The sequence below is a fragment of the Pleurodeles waltl genome, chromosome 6 (genome assembly GCF_031143425.1).
Source record: "Pleurodeles waltl isolate 20211129_DDA chromosome 6, aPleWal1.hap1.20221129, whole genome shotgun sequence".
Lineage (NCBI taxonomy): Eukaryota > Metazoa > Chordata > Amphibia > Caudata > Salamandridae > Pleurodeles > Pleurodeles waltl.
Genome location: NC_090445.1, coordinates 1,510,568,805 through 1,510,588,000, shown reverse-complemented (window position 1 = coordinate 1,510,588,000; position 19,196 = coordinate 1,510,568,805).

The window sequence follows — 19,196 nt, the reverse complement described above, 5'->3', positions numbered from 1 at the left end:
ACCTATATCCAGTACACAAGTAAAATGGCTTCCTCGCACTCACGAAGTCCAGGAAAATGGAGCTGGAGTTCATGGGGCACCTCTTCCCATGCAGGGGTGCCCTCACACACAGGTACCTGCCCCCATCTCCCTGGGCTAGGAAGGCCTACCATAGGGGTGACTTACAGTGATCTGGTGCAGTGACCTGAAGTGAAAGGGTGCATGCACCTTTTCACGCAGGCTGCAATTGCAGGCCTGCAGACACATTTTACATGGGCTCCGATGGGTGGCATAATACATGCTGCAGTCCATGGCAAACCCCTGGTGCCCCATTGCCCTGGGTACTTGGGTTCCATATACTAGGGACTTATATGGGGGCACCAGAATGCCCAATGCGGGGAGTGTGAAGTCCCAGCAACCAAATTTAGAGGGAGAGAGCACAGTTACTGGGGTCCTGGTTAGCAGGATCTCAGTGAACACAGGCAAAATATACTAACATCAGGCAAAAAGTGGGGGTAACCACGCCAAAAAGAGGGTACTTTCCTACAGTACCTGCATTAGCATTATGTAGTCATAAGTGCACCTGAACATAGAGGAATTCAGGTAACTATGGCACTGTTCAGCTTTGTCCCATCACCGCAACATACCGCAGTAACTTGCCTTGCTACACTGCATTGTGTAAACTATTATTAAATATGCCCCTCAGTCAGTTAGTATAGATTAGATTTTAGAGTAACTGGGAGTTAGTTAGACTTCATACTTCAAGCACTTTAATAAAGTAATGAAGTATGGAGGTGCATACAGTTTTTTTTATGAACATTACCAACATTTGGGTGTGTTTATAAACTGTTCAAAAATGTGATGAATTTATATATTCTCATAGATGGGTGTTGTTAAAAACTGAATAAACTATGTTAAACTGAATGGAGTTAGCATATTTCTTTGTTTCTGTCCACTAGCCTTTCTGAGTCTCTATTTGAGCCATTTGGTTATAAATTCATCACACCATTCCCCTCTTCGTCAATGTACTTTCTTGTCTAAGTTCAATCTCTTGCGTCATTCTGCCATGTACCCAAATACTTCAGAACTGCATTGGTAATCTATCTACTCAAAAAACTAAGGCCTTTATTTATACTCGGTTTGCGCTGAATTAGCATCATTTTTCTTGATGCTAATTCAGCGCAAACCTAGCTCCATATTTATACTTTAGCGCTAGACACGTCTAGCGCCAAAGTTATGGAGTTAACGTCATTTTGTGGACGTGAAAACCTACCCTGCATCAATGAGATGCAAGGTAGGCGTTCCCTTCCAGAAAAGGATGATATGGCCTTTGCGCCATATTTATCCCCCGTGCTAAAATCCAGCACGGGGATGGGGGCCTTAAATAATGGCACTAAGCTTGCTTTGCACTATTATTTAACGGCTGGGTATGGGCAGGCGTAAGGGGACCTGTAGGCATATTTCCATGGTCAGAGACCATGGAAAGTGCCCACAGGTGCTCTTCCCTGTCCCCAGGGACACCCCACCCACTCCCACGACACCAAAGGGACACCACAGGATGGCGGACCCATCCCAGGTAAGTCCCGGTAAGTATTTTTTTTTCCCTGCTCAGAGGCCCTGACTTGGGGACCCCTGCACAGCGCTGGCCCCCATGGCCATGCGTAGGGGACATCTTTACTAAGACAGGATCCATGTCCATGGGGGTTGTGTGCCAGAAAATGGCATTACACTGCTTAGAGGCATTTTTCTGCCCCTAAACAGTGTAGAGCCGTAATTCGGCACACAAGCCCTGGTTTCCCCTACGCCTCCCCCGCACTGTTATCATCTTTCCAAGGGTGCTAACAGGGCATTAGTTCCGGCTAGCGCCATTCCATAAATACGGTGCCTGGCCGGAGTCTTGGAATGGCGCTAGCCGGCGCTATACTTTTTCACACAAAACTGCACTAACACAGTTTTACGTGAAAAAGTATACATCTGTCCCTAAGTACCAGCGCCTCATTGTCTTCTAACCATCACCTTGCCTGAGAAAAATGAGAGGGTGGTGGGTGGGGTACAAGGAACACAAAGGGGAAGGAGGGAGGTGCAGAAGGCAAATACAAGAACATGGTAGATGGCTAACAAAGAAGAGGTGAAAGAGGAAGGAGCACGGGGGGATGAGAGAGGTGCATCCTGGTGGCTAAGGGAGGAGCGAGAAGGATTGCAGGTGTGGAAACAAGGAGTTCGACAAGCAAGACACACTGGAATGCTTTGATTCCTTACCGGTAATTGCATTACTCCAAGTCCTTCTCTTGTTTAGAATTCTCAATTCATGAGGCCTCACTGCCTCTACTGACCCTTTCTCCAAGGGTAAAAGTCCATCCCCTCCTTACTTCCTGTTTCCTCAACAAGCCCCTGAAAACAGAGATGGCCTGGGCTAACGGGGCCAGAGGGAACGCAAAATCTAAGCAAGGGAAGAACTTGGAGTAATGCAGTTACTGGTAAGTAATCGAAGCATTACTTCTTCATCCCTCCTGCTTGGATTATTCACCCATGAGATGTATGGCAGCCAGAGAAAAGACTGGACAACTGAGTAAAATGCAAACACAACACATTTTATTAACAAACAATTAACTACAGTTACAACACTACAGACAGAACCTTGGAACCAAACATATCCTCAACAACAAAATTGAACAATCGGGTAATGTTTGATAAAGATAGAGGGGAGTGCCCATGTGGCGGCCCTGCAAATTTCAGACAAAGATGCCCCTGCCACTCTGTATGTGAAGCTGATAATCCCTGCATTGACCGAGCCTGAATCTCTGTGTTGACCGAACCTGAACCCATAAAAGGTAAGGAATACCAAACTGGGAGTAGGCCAAGGAAATCAGAGAGCAAATCCATCTGTTCAAGGTTTGAGTGATAGGTTTCCCATTCTTCTGAACAGGCCCAAAACTGACAAACAAAGATGAGTCCTGCCTGAATGCTTCCACCTTCTCCAGATAAACCAGAACAGCACTCTGGACGTCCAGGGAATGCATAGCAACTTCCTAAGGAGAGTGAAGATCTGGATAGAAATTGAGCAAAAAAACTCAGTTTGGGAATGAAGGAAAGAGTTCACCCTGGGAACAAAACTAGGCCCTGGGCCCAAGACCACCCGAACCTCAAAGACCCTCAGGAACCTACAAGAAAGTGAACCCAGTTCCTCCATACTCTTAGCCGAGGTATTGGCCACCAGAAAGAACACTTTCAATGTGAGAATCTGGATATAAAGGAAATGGAGGCTCAAATGGGAGAAAACACAAGGCCTGCAAAAACCCTACGCAGATCTCAGGGTGGATGAACCAGAGACACTCTAGGGTGAAGTTTAGAAAACCCTTTCAACACCTCAGACACCACAACCTACGGGTCTCCCACAGAGCCCCATGGAGCCTGAAACACCCAAATACCTGCCCATTGCAACTTCAAGGTTGAAGGCCCAAAGAAAACCCAATTTGCAGGGGTAGAAGCTAAAAGAGGCAACGTCCACTGTCTTTCACAAAGGACACCTAATAAGAGGCATAGGAATCCCTAGTGGACGATCTCCTAGAACCCTGAATACAGGAAGAGACAGTGACCGAGCAACCCTGAAACATCAAACCTGCCTGCTCAGTCTCCAAACCATCAATTTAGGACAAACCAGGAACTACTCCTGGAGAACAGGGGATATCAGAGGAGAAGGAACCGTGGTTAACAACCACTTTGGTCCCTTTTCATTGTCACTACAAGACAAAACCAGGAGGAGGGGGCCATGCCAAACCCACCAGCATCACTTGAGTTCCCACCCTCCTCACCATGATCATAAACCTCTGGATTAAAGGAAAAAGGAGGGAAAGCAAGCAGAAGACCCTGTAGCGAAGGACACGCCAGAGCATCTATCCCCCAAACTGCAGCCTCCCTTATCCTTGAGCAAAAGTGAGGTAGACGAGTGTTGAGGGAAGATGCTAATAGGCCCACTACTGGACACCCCCACCTTTGACATATCTGACTGAACAACAAGGGAGAGAGACAAAAGTTGTGGGAGGAGGGAATCACCATGCTCAACATATCCACACTAAAATTCAGGAGCCCTTGAATATAAATTGCTTTCAGAGAAAGAAGATGGGTCTAGCACCAAGAAAAGATCTGATCTGAAAGGCCAACAGGGACAAAGCCTTCGTCCCTCCCTGAAGGAGGAGAAGATAACATTTTGCTGTGGTATTGTCAGTCCGGATTAAGACCACATGGTGCTGAATCAAAAGGGAAAAATACAGGACAGCCAAACTGATCACCTCAAGCTCCCTCCAGTTGGTAGACCAAATTCTGTGAATGGACATCCGAAGACCCTGGACCTGATGGGAAGACATCCAAGCACCCCACCCTTTCTTGCTTGCATCCATAGTGATTACTAACAGAGGGGGAGGACACGAAGAGCCTCCTTTCAAGAGATGTAAGGGGTCCAACCACCAAGCTAGTTCTTGCCTCATGGAGTCTGACACCAGGAGAGGGAAAACATATCCTGCAACACAAAATTCCAGCGCTGAAGGAGGAAACTAATCAGCTCGTTTAAGTGTAACCAAGTCCACGGAATCAAAAACACAGTGGCTACCAAATCTGCTTGAACCTTCATCCAATCTGATATTCTGGCAGTGGAGGTCGTTAGGAGATGTAGAACATGAGACGGAATCTTCTGCACCTTTTTGTCCAGAATGGAAACGACCCCAGGTCAGTGCAGAATGTGGCCCCTATAGAGACCCGATTCTGCGCCGGAACAAATTGAGACTTTGCAGAGTTTATGAGAAACCAATGAGATGTCAATATATGGACCACCAGAAGAACATCTGCTGCTGCTTGAGGGGCAGAGTTGGCCAACACCAGGCAACAGTCGAGATAGGGTTGAACACATATACCCAGGAGATGAACAAGTGCCATCAATGGAGTCAACAGCTTCATGAAAGCCTAGTGCTTAATTTGTGCTTGTTGTTTCCGGTGCTGAGCACCGGCACTTGTTTTTGAGGGCCGGCGCTTAGTCTTCTGCCTCAAGCATTTGCTGGGAGCAAAAGACACATATGGGAAAGACGGAGGACGACAAAAACGAAAAAGCGTCACAAAGGGAGAAAGTAGAAAGCTGCTAGAGTGAGCTGAAGGGGCAGGGAGTGGCTTTAAATGGATACAAGAGGCTCGAGATGGCTTCAGGATTACGCTGCCTCAGTATTCCATAATCACACATTTAATTGCAGCAGCCGCCTGTTTAAGAGCTGGGCTTTGGGCACCGGCACATTTTTATTTACAAATTAAGCACTGTGAAAGCCCATTGTGCAGATTTCAACTTTTAAAAGGAGAACCTGGAACTGGAGAAGGGAACCTCCCTCCACACTGATGGCCTTGAAAGTTAGGCATGTGCAACTATGCGTCCTGCAAATCGATGGTTGCCAGAACGCATCTGTCCAAAAGGAAAAGGGAGATGACAAAGAGAAACGGGAAGCAAGGAGGTTCTTTTATACGTAGGGAAAGGGTCAGAAGAGGCTCAGAGACCTCATGAGTGAGGAATCTAAGCGAAAGGAACAAGGAGGTAATGAGTCAGCAGGAGCAGACCGAGAGGTCTGTAGTTGTGAAGAAATCCCTCTTGAAATGCAATGCAGTCACTGCATTGGAGATGAAAAGATACCTCCAAAAAGACAACAGCATCCAGTAATATAGATATACCCCTCCAGGCTGAGCCCAGATGTGATTGACAATGTCTCAAGCCAATGGCTGGAGCAGTTGGTTAAAAAGCCAATGGTTGAAGCGGCAGAACCAAATACCAGGGAACCTATTTTGTAAGCAAAAGCCTGTATGATAGATGAGCTGTCAACCCAGGCCGAAAAATTATGAGGCCTGGCATGCATGTGTGTAGGGGGAGAATGAGAGAAAGAACTAGTTTGTATAGAGCTTTAATGAGGTGGGTGTATTCTTGTGAAGCAATGTAAAGAGGAATTGGGTTGAACTGACGTCTAAGTTAGGGGTCTTCAAACTGGCCTCAAGTGATCCAGGGGGGTAGGTACCAGGCTCTGGCTAAAAGAAGCATTATGCTGATAACAGGGCTTTGTTATAAGCGGAATAAAATGAGCAGCAGGAAACCGCTCTGTAATGCACCATCACTAACTTATTTTGTAATTTATATTAACGCTGGGAGTGTGTGTCAAAAGGGAAGGGACTCCAAATACCCTTCAAAACCCTCACCACCACCCCAATAATCACACTGTGGATACCTTTACATGTTAGTAAGGCCTGTCGGACCAGATTAGTATGTTTGGCATCATTTATTGCATGTTTAAAACATTAACAAAACATAACTGCAAAGGTTTAATAAGTGTAGACTTATTTAACTATTGACAATTTAATAGAATAATTATGAAAAGTTTGGAAGGGGGCCTGTTAGACCCGGTATCTTTTGGCATGTTTCCCCTGTCTTTTTGCCTTCTGACCTCCAGTTTTTATGGTATGCTGGACTTGGTTTTTGCTGGTTTATTGTCTCTGCGCACTCTACCACTGTAGATCAGTGCTAAAGTAAACGTGTTCCCTGTATGAATTGTATTGGTGATTGGTTTATCCCTGCTTGGCATATTGTATTTAATAGACTGTCCCTAGTAAAGTGCATTAGAGGTGCCAGGGCCTGTACATCAAATGCTACCAGTGGTCCTGCAGCACTGAGAGTGCCACCCATATGAGTAGCCCTTTAAACATGTCTCAGACCTGCCACTGCAGTGCATGTGTATGCAGTTTTGCACTGCCAATTCAACCCGGCAAGTGTACCCACTTGCCAGGCCCAAACCTTCACTTTTACTACATTTAAATCAACCCCTAAAGTAGGCCCGAGGTTGCCCCAAGGGCAGGGTTCAGTGTATTTAAAAGGTAGGACATGTACTGGTGTGTTTTACATGTCCTGATAGTGAAATACTGCCAAATTTGGTTTTCACTATTGCAAGGCCTACCCCCCCAATAGGTTAACCTGCAGATTGCCTTTAAATATATGTTAAGTATAGTTTCCCATTGGGAGCAGATAGAGATTTGGAGCTTGGTGTCTCTGAACTCAAAATTTTAAAATACATCTTTTGGTAGAGTTGGTTTTTAAATTGTCTTTTTGAAAATGCCACTTTTAGAAAGTGGACATTTTCTTGCGTAACCATTCTGTGGCTCTGCCTGCCTGTGGAATCCACATCTGGGTCAGGCTGACAGTTGGGCTTTATGTGAATTCCCTCTAGACAGTGACACAAAGGGTGCTGAGGTGTGTCCTGCATATCCTGATGAGTCTTCCTGGGCTAGAGTGGGGAGGAAGGAGCTGACACCTGCACCTGAAAGGGTTGTGCCTTACCTCACACAATGCAGTCTCCAACCCCCTGGAGTGTGTCTGGGGTCAGGCCTGGGCAAGGCAGAATCTTGTGAACAACAGAAACGTTCCTTTGAAGTTTGCCTACTCCAAAGGCAGAAATGAGTATAAGTAGTGGACCCAAAACCCCAGACTTTTAGAACACTTCTGGATCAAACGGAACCTCTGCCAAGGAGAAGAGCTGAAGAGCTGGAGCAAGGTTACTGCCCCTTTGCTGTGTGTGCTTTACTGGGATGGCCTGCAGTTGCTGCTTCTGCCTTAAAGAGGACAAAAACTGGGCTTTGCTGTGTATCCTGCTTGTGAAGTTTCTCCAAGGGCTTGAAGTAGAGTTTGCCCCCTGTTGGAAGTCTCAAGGATATCAAAGACTTCAGGTCCATCTGCCTACAGTACTGGGAATGGTGTGTTTTGTGCTGCAACAGAAAAAAAAGCACAACACCGTCAATGACGCTACTGCCTGCAAAGTGACCTGATGACACCACACAGAGTCATGCCCCACTTCGCACCGCAACCTTGGTCTCACCGGCACCACCACCTGATGCAGTCACCGAGCCGCTGCTTGCACCATGACTCGTGGGCCCCGCACTCTGTATTGCCTCGTTCACACTGCAGCCTTGGTATCCCAGAAGATGCCGCTATACACTAATACCAATGCCGCTGCCTGCACCATGGCCTGAGGACACCGCTCATGAGGTACACAAAGCACCGTCCCGTCCCGCACTGCAGCACCGGCCCACCGACGCCAGCGCAATTGACTCCAGCATCGTCAACAGACACCCCTGTCTGCACCATGACCAGTGGGCACCACACGGAGCCCGCCCTGCGTTGTGCACCACCGTGGGCCTACCGATGACAGCGCTTCAGCAACAACGACACTGCTGCCTGCACTGCGACCTGGAGATAGCGCACGTCGCACTGCCCCACTTCACACTGCAGCCCTGGTCTCACCAACACCACAGGATGCTGTCACTGAGCCGCTGCCTGCACCGTGACCTGTGGGCACCGCATGTCACATTGTCCTCTTCGCACCACAGCCCCAACACCATCTACGCCAGCGCTCCTGAGTTTGTCGTCAGCCCAGAGTTTGATCTGAAACACATGTGACTTCAAGGGCTCGACGACCCCTGCACCGACCTCCAGAACCGATGCCTGCCGATGCCTGCAAAGCCGCACTCCAGATCTCATTGCGAGGATCACGACTTCCTACATTTCCAAGGTACTGTTTGTGGGTCTTCCCGACACCGTAGCTGGCCTGCGATCCTGCAGTATGCCTGAACTGTTGGATTTGTTGTTCACAACGCCGTGATAGCCCCAGACGGAGCTATCGAATTCAGTAATGCTTGCAAAATACATATCCTTTCTAACAGGCCCCAATTATGGTTTGTTTTCACTGAGAGGAAGACGGGGCGGTATCAAAAAGTTTGAAGACCACTGGCCTAAGGTCATGGAATTGAAAAGCACGAGACCAACATCAGTCATTGTATTGATCAGGCATTAAGAGAAGAACAACGTAGTGCAAGGCACAGGTCACAAATTAATAAAAGATGTGAAGAGAGAATTGTAGGTGCTTAAGAAGAGGTGGCAAGGAGTTTTTCTGGTCCCTACGTCTTTAATGCACTATGAGAAGTTAACGTCTGTTGTCTCAGAAATGTTTCTTGAGAGGGATTTCCCTTGACTAGGCTGCAGGTAGAGAAGTTGAATTGGTGTCAGGTGCCTTTTTTTGAAAACCAGCTCTAGTCAAGGGGCACAGGGAATAAAAAAACATCTGTGAAGGATTTTTTGGGTACCAAAATATCAACAGATCGAATGCGTTGTTAGTTTAAAGTTTATTGGTTACAAGGGAATGATGACATGATGGACGGCAGTCCTGCACTTGAGTGGGTTTGCTGTCAGGGCCGGGCGTTAACAAAAATGCAAGGTTGAAGGCCTTATTGCATGCACTGTGCCCAGGGGGCATATGTCAGCTCCACCAAGGTCCGACATGCCACTGTGCTCACACCTGGATGCATACTGGCCATTGTTCAGAGACATTATAGTAATGCTTCAGGCCCTTGTTTCTGGCAACCTGCCATGCAGCAAGTGCCTTAAGCTTTTTCTCTGAAGATTCCGCAAAGTTCGTGCAGTAAGCAACATAATACATGAAATAGAGTGTAATCCTGTAAAAAACAGGTTAGTCCTGCTGTGGTAAGAGGGTGTATCTTTCTATGAAGTTAGAAAAAGCATCTTTTCAAAACAGGGTGTAAAGGTTTGGTACCCACCACACAGACACATCCTAGTACAATTCAAATTGGATGAGTGACTTTTGAACCACACCTTGATGTAAAAACAAAAGCAATAAAATATTGCTTACATATACATAATACATCACAAATTAAATTAATTATTCACACTTAAATGATGTGTGTTATTCTTCAACGTAAGAATGCTCACTCTGATAAACGTAGAATTAAAAATGTGTTAGCCTGGTTAGAATTCAAACCTATTTTCTGTATGTTATCCAGAGATATCTGCAGGAGGTAGTCAAGCCACTGAGCTACCTTAATATCCAGAAAGTCAAGTCACAGCAGAATTTTGGAACATAAACCATGTTGAGTGGGGGGCTGTAGGAGATTTCTCCTCTGCATGCATTAAAGAAATATCATAATTTATAATACAGAGGAAGCATAAAAATCATGTAATTACATGGTATCATTTTGTGGGTAGAAAGTTGTGAAAATGGTATGGGAAGATTTCTGACTGAGAAGAACATCAATTCAAGTTGAATTCTGGGACAATGCCTTTACAAAATATATCAAACAGAAAGATGTTATATCTTTTTGAGTCTACGTTTTGCTGTCTCATGAGACAGACCGACCTTAAGTGGGAGGACTGAAAGTGAGGGGTGGCTCCTCCACTAGGGCAGAGATGTGTCACCTCCGCCAGCAGCAGGAGCTGCACAACTTGTATATTAAAACATAATAAACTCAGTTTATTATGTTTTTACTATAAAAGTGGGCGGGGCTCACAGACGTGACGGGGACAGAGCACTGAGCATGTATGTTTGGCCGGCCATCTCGGGCCGGCCAAACACACATTCGCAGTAGGCTCTCTCCAGCCCAGCAACACAGTTGCCAGGCTGGAGAGAGAATGCACAGGCTCCCAGTCTTCCTGGGAGCGCCCTGGCTGGGTGCTCCCAGCCAGTCCTGATGCTGCTCTGAGCAGCATCAGGATTGGCCGCAGGGCAGGCTGGGAGCCTGTGCCTGCAGCAATGGAGCAGAGCAGAGTGGATGGAGCGGCACGGGAAAAAGGTACGTTTTATTTTTATTCTTGGGGGAGAGGGGGTTGAGTCCCCCATCACCCTCCCTGCCATGCGCCGCCCCACCGCACCTGGTAAAAGTAGAGCAGGGTTGAGACCCTAGAACAGGGGTCTTCAAACTGGGGACACGGGCCCCCTGGGGGGGGGGAGGCTCAAGTGATCCCAAGGGGGAGGGTTGCAGGCTCTGGGCAAAAGAATCATTGTGCTGATAACAGTGCTTTGTTTTATGCTGTGAAATAAAGAGTGGCGGTAAACCATTCTGGAATGGGCCATCACTAACATCTTTTGTCATTTATATCCTAGCTGGGCGTGTCAAAGGGGAAGGGATTCCAATATTCTTCACAACCCCCACCCTCATTTCTAATAATCACACTGTGGATACATTTACACATTAGTAAGTCCTGCATTTAATTGCATTTTGTAAAACAGAAGTTAACTGCAATGTTTAAATACGCCTAGAAGTGGTGTTAACATGTGTCAGAAGTTGTTGAACGGCACAGAGGCTTGAAAACTGGAAGCGCGATGTATTGCACAAAATGATTAATTAATTCTTAAAGTCTAAAGTCAGTTGAGAATTGGTAGTGGGAATGTTGTGATGGTTGGACAGATAAAGTTGATGCTGCAACTATGGACAAAGGAATTGGTGGGGACGAAGCATGTGGGGGATTTAACAGATGTTATTGCATCATAAACCCCTGTAGGACTATGCACAAATGTCTGCAAGCTGTGGAGGAAAGCACCCAGTTCTACAGTGCTTCGGAGAAGCATCGGGGTTTGGCCAAGTTTTACTGGGAAGAGGAACAGGCGTGCAGCAGCATCCAGGCAATACGGGCTTTGACTGCAGTTAATGTTGACAAATTGTATTTCTGGCTGTCCTTTCACCCTAGTAGAGAGTTAGGTTAAAATGGCGGTTTAAAGATGTTTTTTGTCTTGGTTCTAAAGGACTTAGGCAAAGGAAGTTTGTAAACAACTGGAGGTCAGCAAAAGAAACGCCACAGATGGTGAGGGAAAAACTGCACAAAGAGGCAGTGGAAGGAAGAATTGCAGACACCATGGATTATTGAACGTTGCACGACCTCATAGTGTATCCATTAGGAGTTGTTCAAAAGCTTCATGTTTGTGGGCACAGTGTTGCCTACGAGTTACACAATTTCATGTAGACTGTTGAAGGAACTTATTACTTTTCTGCAATTTTGTTTCATGGCTATGTCAGGTCATGTGTTGGTGACTCACTGTCAGAATGTTTTTTGGTTCATTGGTGCAGAGGGCACTGGTGCCTGTCACATGGTGGTGAAGCTGTTTAAAGTCGTAGCAGAGGAGTTGGGAGTACTTTTGGCTTCTGATAAAACTGAAGGCTCAAACACTACATTGGTTTTCCGAGCCACTGACACAATGTCAATGCAAACGAGATTGCCCCAGGGCAAGGTAATAGAGCTGGTCAGATTATTGTAGGACGTGATTTCAACTATAAAGTTACAGTTCAGACAGGCTCAAAGGCTTCATTGACATTTAAACTTTGCTTGCAGTGTAGCGAGGGCAGGCGGATTCTTTTACAGACTACGTTTTGCATTGTCCAGCGTAAAATTGCCACACCACAGAGTGATAATATCGGCTGTAGTTGGGGCTGACCTTGGACTTTGGTTAATGTCCATACAGAAATTTAATAGATTGAAAATGTGGTCTTTGGATATGCATTTCAGATGGTACAACCAAATATTTTCTGTTGCAGTTGGTGCTGATGTTTTCAGTTTGCAGTTTTTCCCTTTTTTGGTGACACTTTCTTTGTGGGCTAACAAAACAGTTACTTTCACTGTGGACAGTGAGACAGTTGTGGCACTGGTGAACAGTCAGAAAGCGAAGGATAGACTACTGAAATTATAGCAGTGTTTCATGCCTCGCTACTTGATGTCCAGCAATGCACTTTGAGCTTGGCATATGCCAGGTGTAGACCATACCACCGCAGACCAGTGCTTAATTTGTGCTTGTTGTTTCCGGTGCTGAGCACCGGCACTTATTTGTGAGGGCCGGGGCTTATTCTTATGCCTCGAGCATTTGCTGCGAGCAAAAGACACATATGTGAAAGACGGAAGAAGGAAAAACTAAAAAGCGTCATAAAGGGAGAAAGTAGAAAGTTGCAGGGTGAGCTGAAGGGGCAGGGGTGGCTGTAAATGGATTGAAGAGGCCCGTGATGGCTTCAGGATTACGCTGCCTCAGCATTCAGTGCTGGCAGATTTAATTACAGCAGCCTCGTGTTTAAGAGAAGGGCTTTGAGCACAGGCACCTCTTAATTTACAAATTAAGCGCTGCCGCAGACTCATTCACAGTGGCAGAGATTCTGTGGCTTGGCATCAAGTGCAGACACGCAGAAGACCAAGGTACCAGAGGTGGCAATGGGAGTAGCGAGACTGAGAATACAGAGCTGGTTGAGCTCTAATTTGCTGAGAGTACTAGGACGGCTTTTCTTTCCTTTTGTTTCCAGGTTGCGTAGACGGTCCTAGAGTGGCAATATTTTTAATTTGGATTATTGAACACTCATGCCTTAAGTGGCCAGTGAAGCAATCACAAACATGACCTTTTGGAAAAATCTGGGGATTTAGGGCGACTGATTTCAGAATTAAGTGATGTGTTAGGGGATGTATAAAATGGGGACAGTTATTTTCTTGGCTGTCTGAAATGGTGAATGTAAGGCCTTGGCAGGATGGGTTACTAACCCATTTAAGTGAGAATGATTTAGTTCAGCTTTCGGGTTTAAGTGTGATAAAAACAATGAAAAATGTCTTGACAATTATCATATCTTTTGATCGGGGACATACATTTTTGGACAGTACAGATTCATAGAAGAAAGTGACGAGGTGCAGTAAAGTACAAGGCAGTAGAGAAAGTTAGGATAAAGTAAATAAGGAGATGCAATGGTTTTGCCAAAACAAAGGTATTGGACTGATTGAACATAGTGGCATTTCAAAGGAAGATTCTACATTATTTCGGCAGGATGAGGTCTACTTTTCTTTTCTGGATATTGAGTTTTACATGCTAGAAATGTGGAAGCAGTTAGCAGAGGAGTTGGCTGTGAGGGGTTGGTGTTAGCAGCAGCCTCATGGCTAGCTGTTGGGGCAACTCCCCGGGGTTTAAAGAACAATCAAGGCTGCTGTGGCGACAGTCAACAAATATAACATGAATTGTACAAAGAGGGTGGGAATGAAAACCTCTCGATCAGGGTTTACTTGGGTGGCAGAGAAGCATAGGGCCAAGGCCCTAGGCTAGAAGGGTTGGGGCCTGGCTGGAGAATGTTGGCAGGTGGAGTAAGGAGGGGCAATGCTTGGGTCAGGTGTGGAAGGGCAACAAATAAAATGAAAGGGGGTGGCACTGAATGTTTGGGCTGTTTGTTGGGGGTTGTTCATGTGGGAGGTTTAAGGGTGGGAGAGGATGGGCTGATTAAACATATTAGCGAGTTGGGGTTTGCTGTACGATGTGTTTAACCATGAAGTTCAGCAGAATACGTGGCCTAATAAAGCAGTCTTTTGCTCTTACATGTGGCCTGATCATTCCATGCCATTCCGCCTAATCTGGAATCTGGCTTTGTGTCTATGGTGTTTTATCTGCTGGAACAGCTAGGCTATTTTAGTGACCATTGTATTGTACATATTGGGCTGTTAATTTTCCTGGCCTGGTGCTTTGCATCCGTGCAATGTGCATACTGACTGGCTGTGGTGTTTTACTTACTGTGGCTTTGTGAAAACTGGCCTGACTATGATGCTTTATTAGCTGGGAAATTGTGGAAATAGTCTGGTCCTGAAACATTATCTGCTGGGACATTTAGGGAAATTATCAGGTTTATGATGTTTGACAGACTGTAGCCCTGCGCAAACAGGCACGCTAATGCTGTTTTAAATGCTAGGGCGTTGTGGAAACTGGGCTGGCTATGTTGTATTACATACTGGGGCATTGTGAAACCCACTCCGTTATTGCTTCTGTGCTTATTGGGGTATGTTAAAGACTGGCCTATGTGCTTTTCTACCTGGGCAGTTTGATTACTGGGCTGCCACATACAAGTTTTGTGGTCTGGAAATTGGCACAACATCAGAGACAGGCATTATCACATGGCAATGTGTTTAAAACTGATAGCATTTGTCTTGGCATAGGATTTGTAATGGACAATTTCTTTTGTGTTGTGCATCGCGCACTTAGTGTTTTATGTATGCACAAATAATATCCTGCAATATTTCAAATAGTGTTTCTGGATACTGTTGCAGACTATTAATTAGTGGAATATGTCCGTACTTCCCTTTGAGAACTGCATGTAAAATCAATTTGTTTCAGCCAATATGTTTAGAAATATGACAGTAAATGCACAGTTTAGCCCCATTGTCCTCAAACTTTTCTGGAGGGAAAATATCCAAACTTCACTGTAGAGGGTCAGGACTGATCATGGGCTAAAATATGGGGGTGGTATTGCAATACAATACAAGGCTTCTTTGGATTCCCAATTCAGCAGTGAATTGGGTACCTTAAACCTATATTCATAGTGTGGCCAAGGCAACCAGTTTTCCGGATTAAAGTTACCTGGTGATGCTTGAAGGTGCACCTTATTCAATTATTTCTCAAAGGCATGTATGTCACAGCTACCAGGTCAGCCGAGAGCCATGAAACAGGTTACCTGTTCATTAGCCACACATGGTTCTTCTCTCCATATGTTACCTCCCTAATACACTGCACAACTGAACAAAGGCCATATTCAACCTATGTATTTTATATTCATCACTCACCCTACTTAAGCGAGCCTGGAACCAACCTGCAAAAAACACAAAAGTGGACAACCCAATTTTTGTTTAGGCACCGTCTACCAGTGCTGCCAATTCTAGGAGTCGCCAAGTACCAAGGGTGCAAAGTTTAGATTCCACCACACGGTTCTTTCTTTTATCACCCTACACTTCCTGTCTCTTTATTTCATTGTCACCTCCTCCTTTTGTCACTGAGTTCCTATCTTTCTCTCCTCCTTCATTTACCATATTCTGTCTTTCTCTGTCTTGCTCTTGGTAAAACTCTGATGATGAAAAAACAGTCCTGGTACCCAAAAAGGGGCGCTGATCCCTATCGGCTGCAACAAATCGGCACATGTGGTACTTCTTAGGTGGTATCTGACCTAAACACACCGAGAAACAGGACAAAAACCTGCAATGAAAACATTGCAAACAGAAACCATAAGACTATTTGAAGGCGAGGCATGTTGTTCACCCTGTCACAGGAAGTGACACACAAAAGATCTACAAGTCAATAGAAAAGACAATTTACTTCAGTGCCAGAAGCGTGGGAGTTGAATTAAAGACATATTTGAGCGATGACTCGAGGTAGTGCAGAGCCTCATGTGGACACAGCAATATGCATCATTCTATTCATTTCAAGCAGAGCAAAGGTGAGTGAAAAGGCTCGAATACTGTCTACGTTTAGGAATGATCCATGGTGTGAAATGTGTTCGTTTTATTTGGAATATCTTTAGTGAACTTTTGCATAAAAACAATACAAGTGCAGCAACATCTTATGGGATTAGAAAATGACGCATTGTATTGCTCAGGTAAAGTCTGTTGGTCCATCACATTGTTTTGCAGCATACAGCATAAGAGCCTTTGCCAGTTTCCTGATCTTCAAGAAGTTGTCAGAAAAGTTGGTACGTTTTTTTTTTGCAAGTGACAATACATGGTAAATGTAGATTTTAGAACGGGATTTTACCACAAAAACCTTTAGCTGAAAAAGTCACACATCCCTGCCACCAGAAGAAGTTATGCAGAGAATCCAACTTCTCACAGTGCATAACTTCTGTGATTCGCACACCTTCACCCAACATTTCACACTCCCCTGCCGTTGACCCCCGCCCCACCACCCATATCAGTTCCTAACATGAAAACTCATTGCGAAGGGTATTTTTGTCCTAAGTATAATTTACAAGATATTGTCCCGTTGGGTGTAGATTTTCTGTTATTTAAGACATTGACATTCAGCATCACACTGCCGGGTCCATGCTCGTACAACGTAAAACACACTTTAAGGGGTCTGCAGAGAACTTCACTTTAACACCTGCGGTGCTGTAGAGAGCACCATGAACCAGGCCACTGGAACAAGGAGCGTGGGAGGCGCTACAGCGACCCCACAGTAATGTTGTACTCCAGATGTAGAATAATCAACAAAGATGCTTTTCATTTTGCCTTTTGTTTGGTAATACTTGCTGAGCAATTAAGGGCAGGGGGCAAACGCTAGGCAATGTCTCCTGACAAATTGCTGCTTATGTGATTTTCTTTTTAATGCGCAGACTGGTGTTTCCTTTTCCGTCCTGTTACTGCAAATTGGGTGCATTTTTCTACCAAGTGACAATCCTCTAAAGGTACAGAGCTTGAACGGAAAATACAGCAGTATATGTCAAATGTTTTTAACACAAAAACCCCATCGAACTACCTAAATACCCTTTTCCGATATTTTAAAATGTATCAGCAACAACTAAAGAGCAAATGACTACCGAAGAGACGTCAAGTCAAACATTGGAAAAATATATGATTGGCGATGAGGCATATTATTTTTTTCTATGTCTGATAAGTGATGGAAACGTGATTTTAAAAGGACCAAAAAAAAAACAAGACACTTTACTTGTGTGATACATAAGCACAGAAACCAAATTTCAGTCAGTTATTGTTTGTGTGCATGGTTTTAGCAGTAACGCTGCATCTCTGACGAAAATGTAACCTCCAGTCCAAGAGCACATCCCAATGAAATGATGCCCTCTGTACATGGCAGTATCCTACCACTCCAGGCTTTACTCCTATATTTGGAAAAATTTGCTTTAAACTGCGTCACTGACTGGGTGCATGCTATAACCCTGCCATTCACCTACACGCGTCCTTTAGGTATAGCTTAGATTTTTCACAATCTCTGGACTTTATGAGGTAACATTGATGGCAGCGCCTACCTCTGAGTCTTCCAGCACCACAGATGCATAATTATATAAATTTTAAAACAAAGCTCTTACACTCCGTGGACGTGACTGCGGACAGCTTAAGGTGTAGAATGTAAGATTAGAACTAGCAGGACCATATGATGTTTATTGCACTACTTGCCACAAAAACACTTCAGGGTGCTTACGTGATAGCTGAGTAAAAGAATTAGTCATGCATTTTTACTGCCCAAAATGCCAGGAGTACCGGGAATGACATCAGACACTGACCGCACTGTTGGAAACCACAGATTTCACAATCAGTCCCACTCTCGGACCATTAACCTTCTCCTATTTCCTCCTTGGTGCCCAGGGAACAGGAAGTGAGTGACAAATGCATACACTGGACATGCCACTTAATGGCTTGTTCAGAGTATGTTCATGCTGGTCATAGTCTGAAGCTGAACAAGCACTGACAAAGCCAATACGCCCCACCTATACGAGAGCTATTGACTTTGCCAATGTCTTTTAGACATGGTATACTGCGGCGTGGCCGTGTAGCATGGCTAAAAGTAAAGTTTAAAGAGTCTAAATTTAATGTACTTTTTTTTAGCAAGGTGTACATTCTGAATGCCTGCTTTTACTTTCAGCATAGCTTAAAGAGGTGATCTTTTGAAGCAATGCATAGGGGAGAGGATGTGGAGTAACTGCCGACTTTGGAGCTGGAGAAGCAGGTTCGAGTCTCTGCATTGGCTCAACATCCTGTGATTCTGGGAAAATTACTTACTCTTCTTGTGCCTACAAAAACAAATGTGTCCTAGCACAATGTAACTGGTGCGCATGTAAAGCACTCCAATACCTTCGGGTCAGTTTGGGCTATACAAAGCTGCAAAGCAACGTGCTATATAAAACTGCAAAGCAAAAAAAAAACAATTGAGAAAAAAAGTAGCAACGATGAGTCGAGGGAGGCGGTGGGTCAAGCAGCAAAGTGGAAGGGGGTGGAGAGACAGGCAAGCAACGACACAGGAGCACAGGAAGAAGCAAAAATGAGGGACGGGGCAAGCAGCAGTGATGAGGGAGGTGGTGGGGGACAGGTCAGGCAGCGAAGCAGGAGCTGATGGCGAGACAGGCAAGCAACGACAGGGAAGGGCGGGAGGAAGCAACAATGAAGTCAGAATAAAAGTACATAAATCGGAACAGAACCAGCAGAAGGCAACTTAATTAATTCATACTAGGTCCAAGCTCTAGCAAAGAGAGACACACACAAAAAGGAAATAAAATACACATGCACTTACCAATGAGAAGCAACAAAATGGGAGTGACAATCAAGCCCGCCAATGGTAAGTAATGGGCGGGCTGCAAGCCCCTTTTGCGTATACAATATCGCTTGCAAACGAGAGCACATGGGGTAACAGCGCATTCGCTCTCGCAGGTGACACCTAAAAATAAGTGTTAGTACCCTAAAAATGAGTGCCTTTGTCCACCACCTTCAGCCACTGGTGCAAATTAAAAACTGCTTCAAACATAAAGGCACATCCTGGAGGGGAATATGCGAGCATCTAGTAAAGTGTTTGAAATCAGGCTTTTTTAATCTGTGCTTGGGGACCTGAAGCATGCAGAACGACATTTTGTTGTATTTTGGC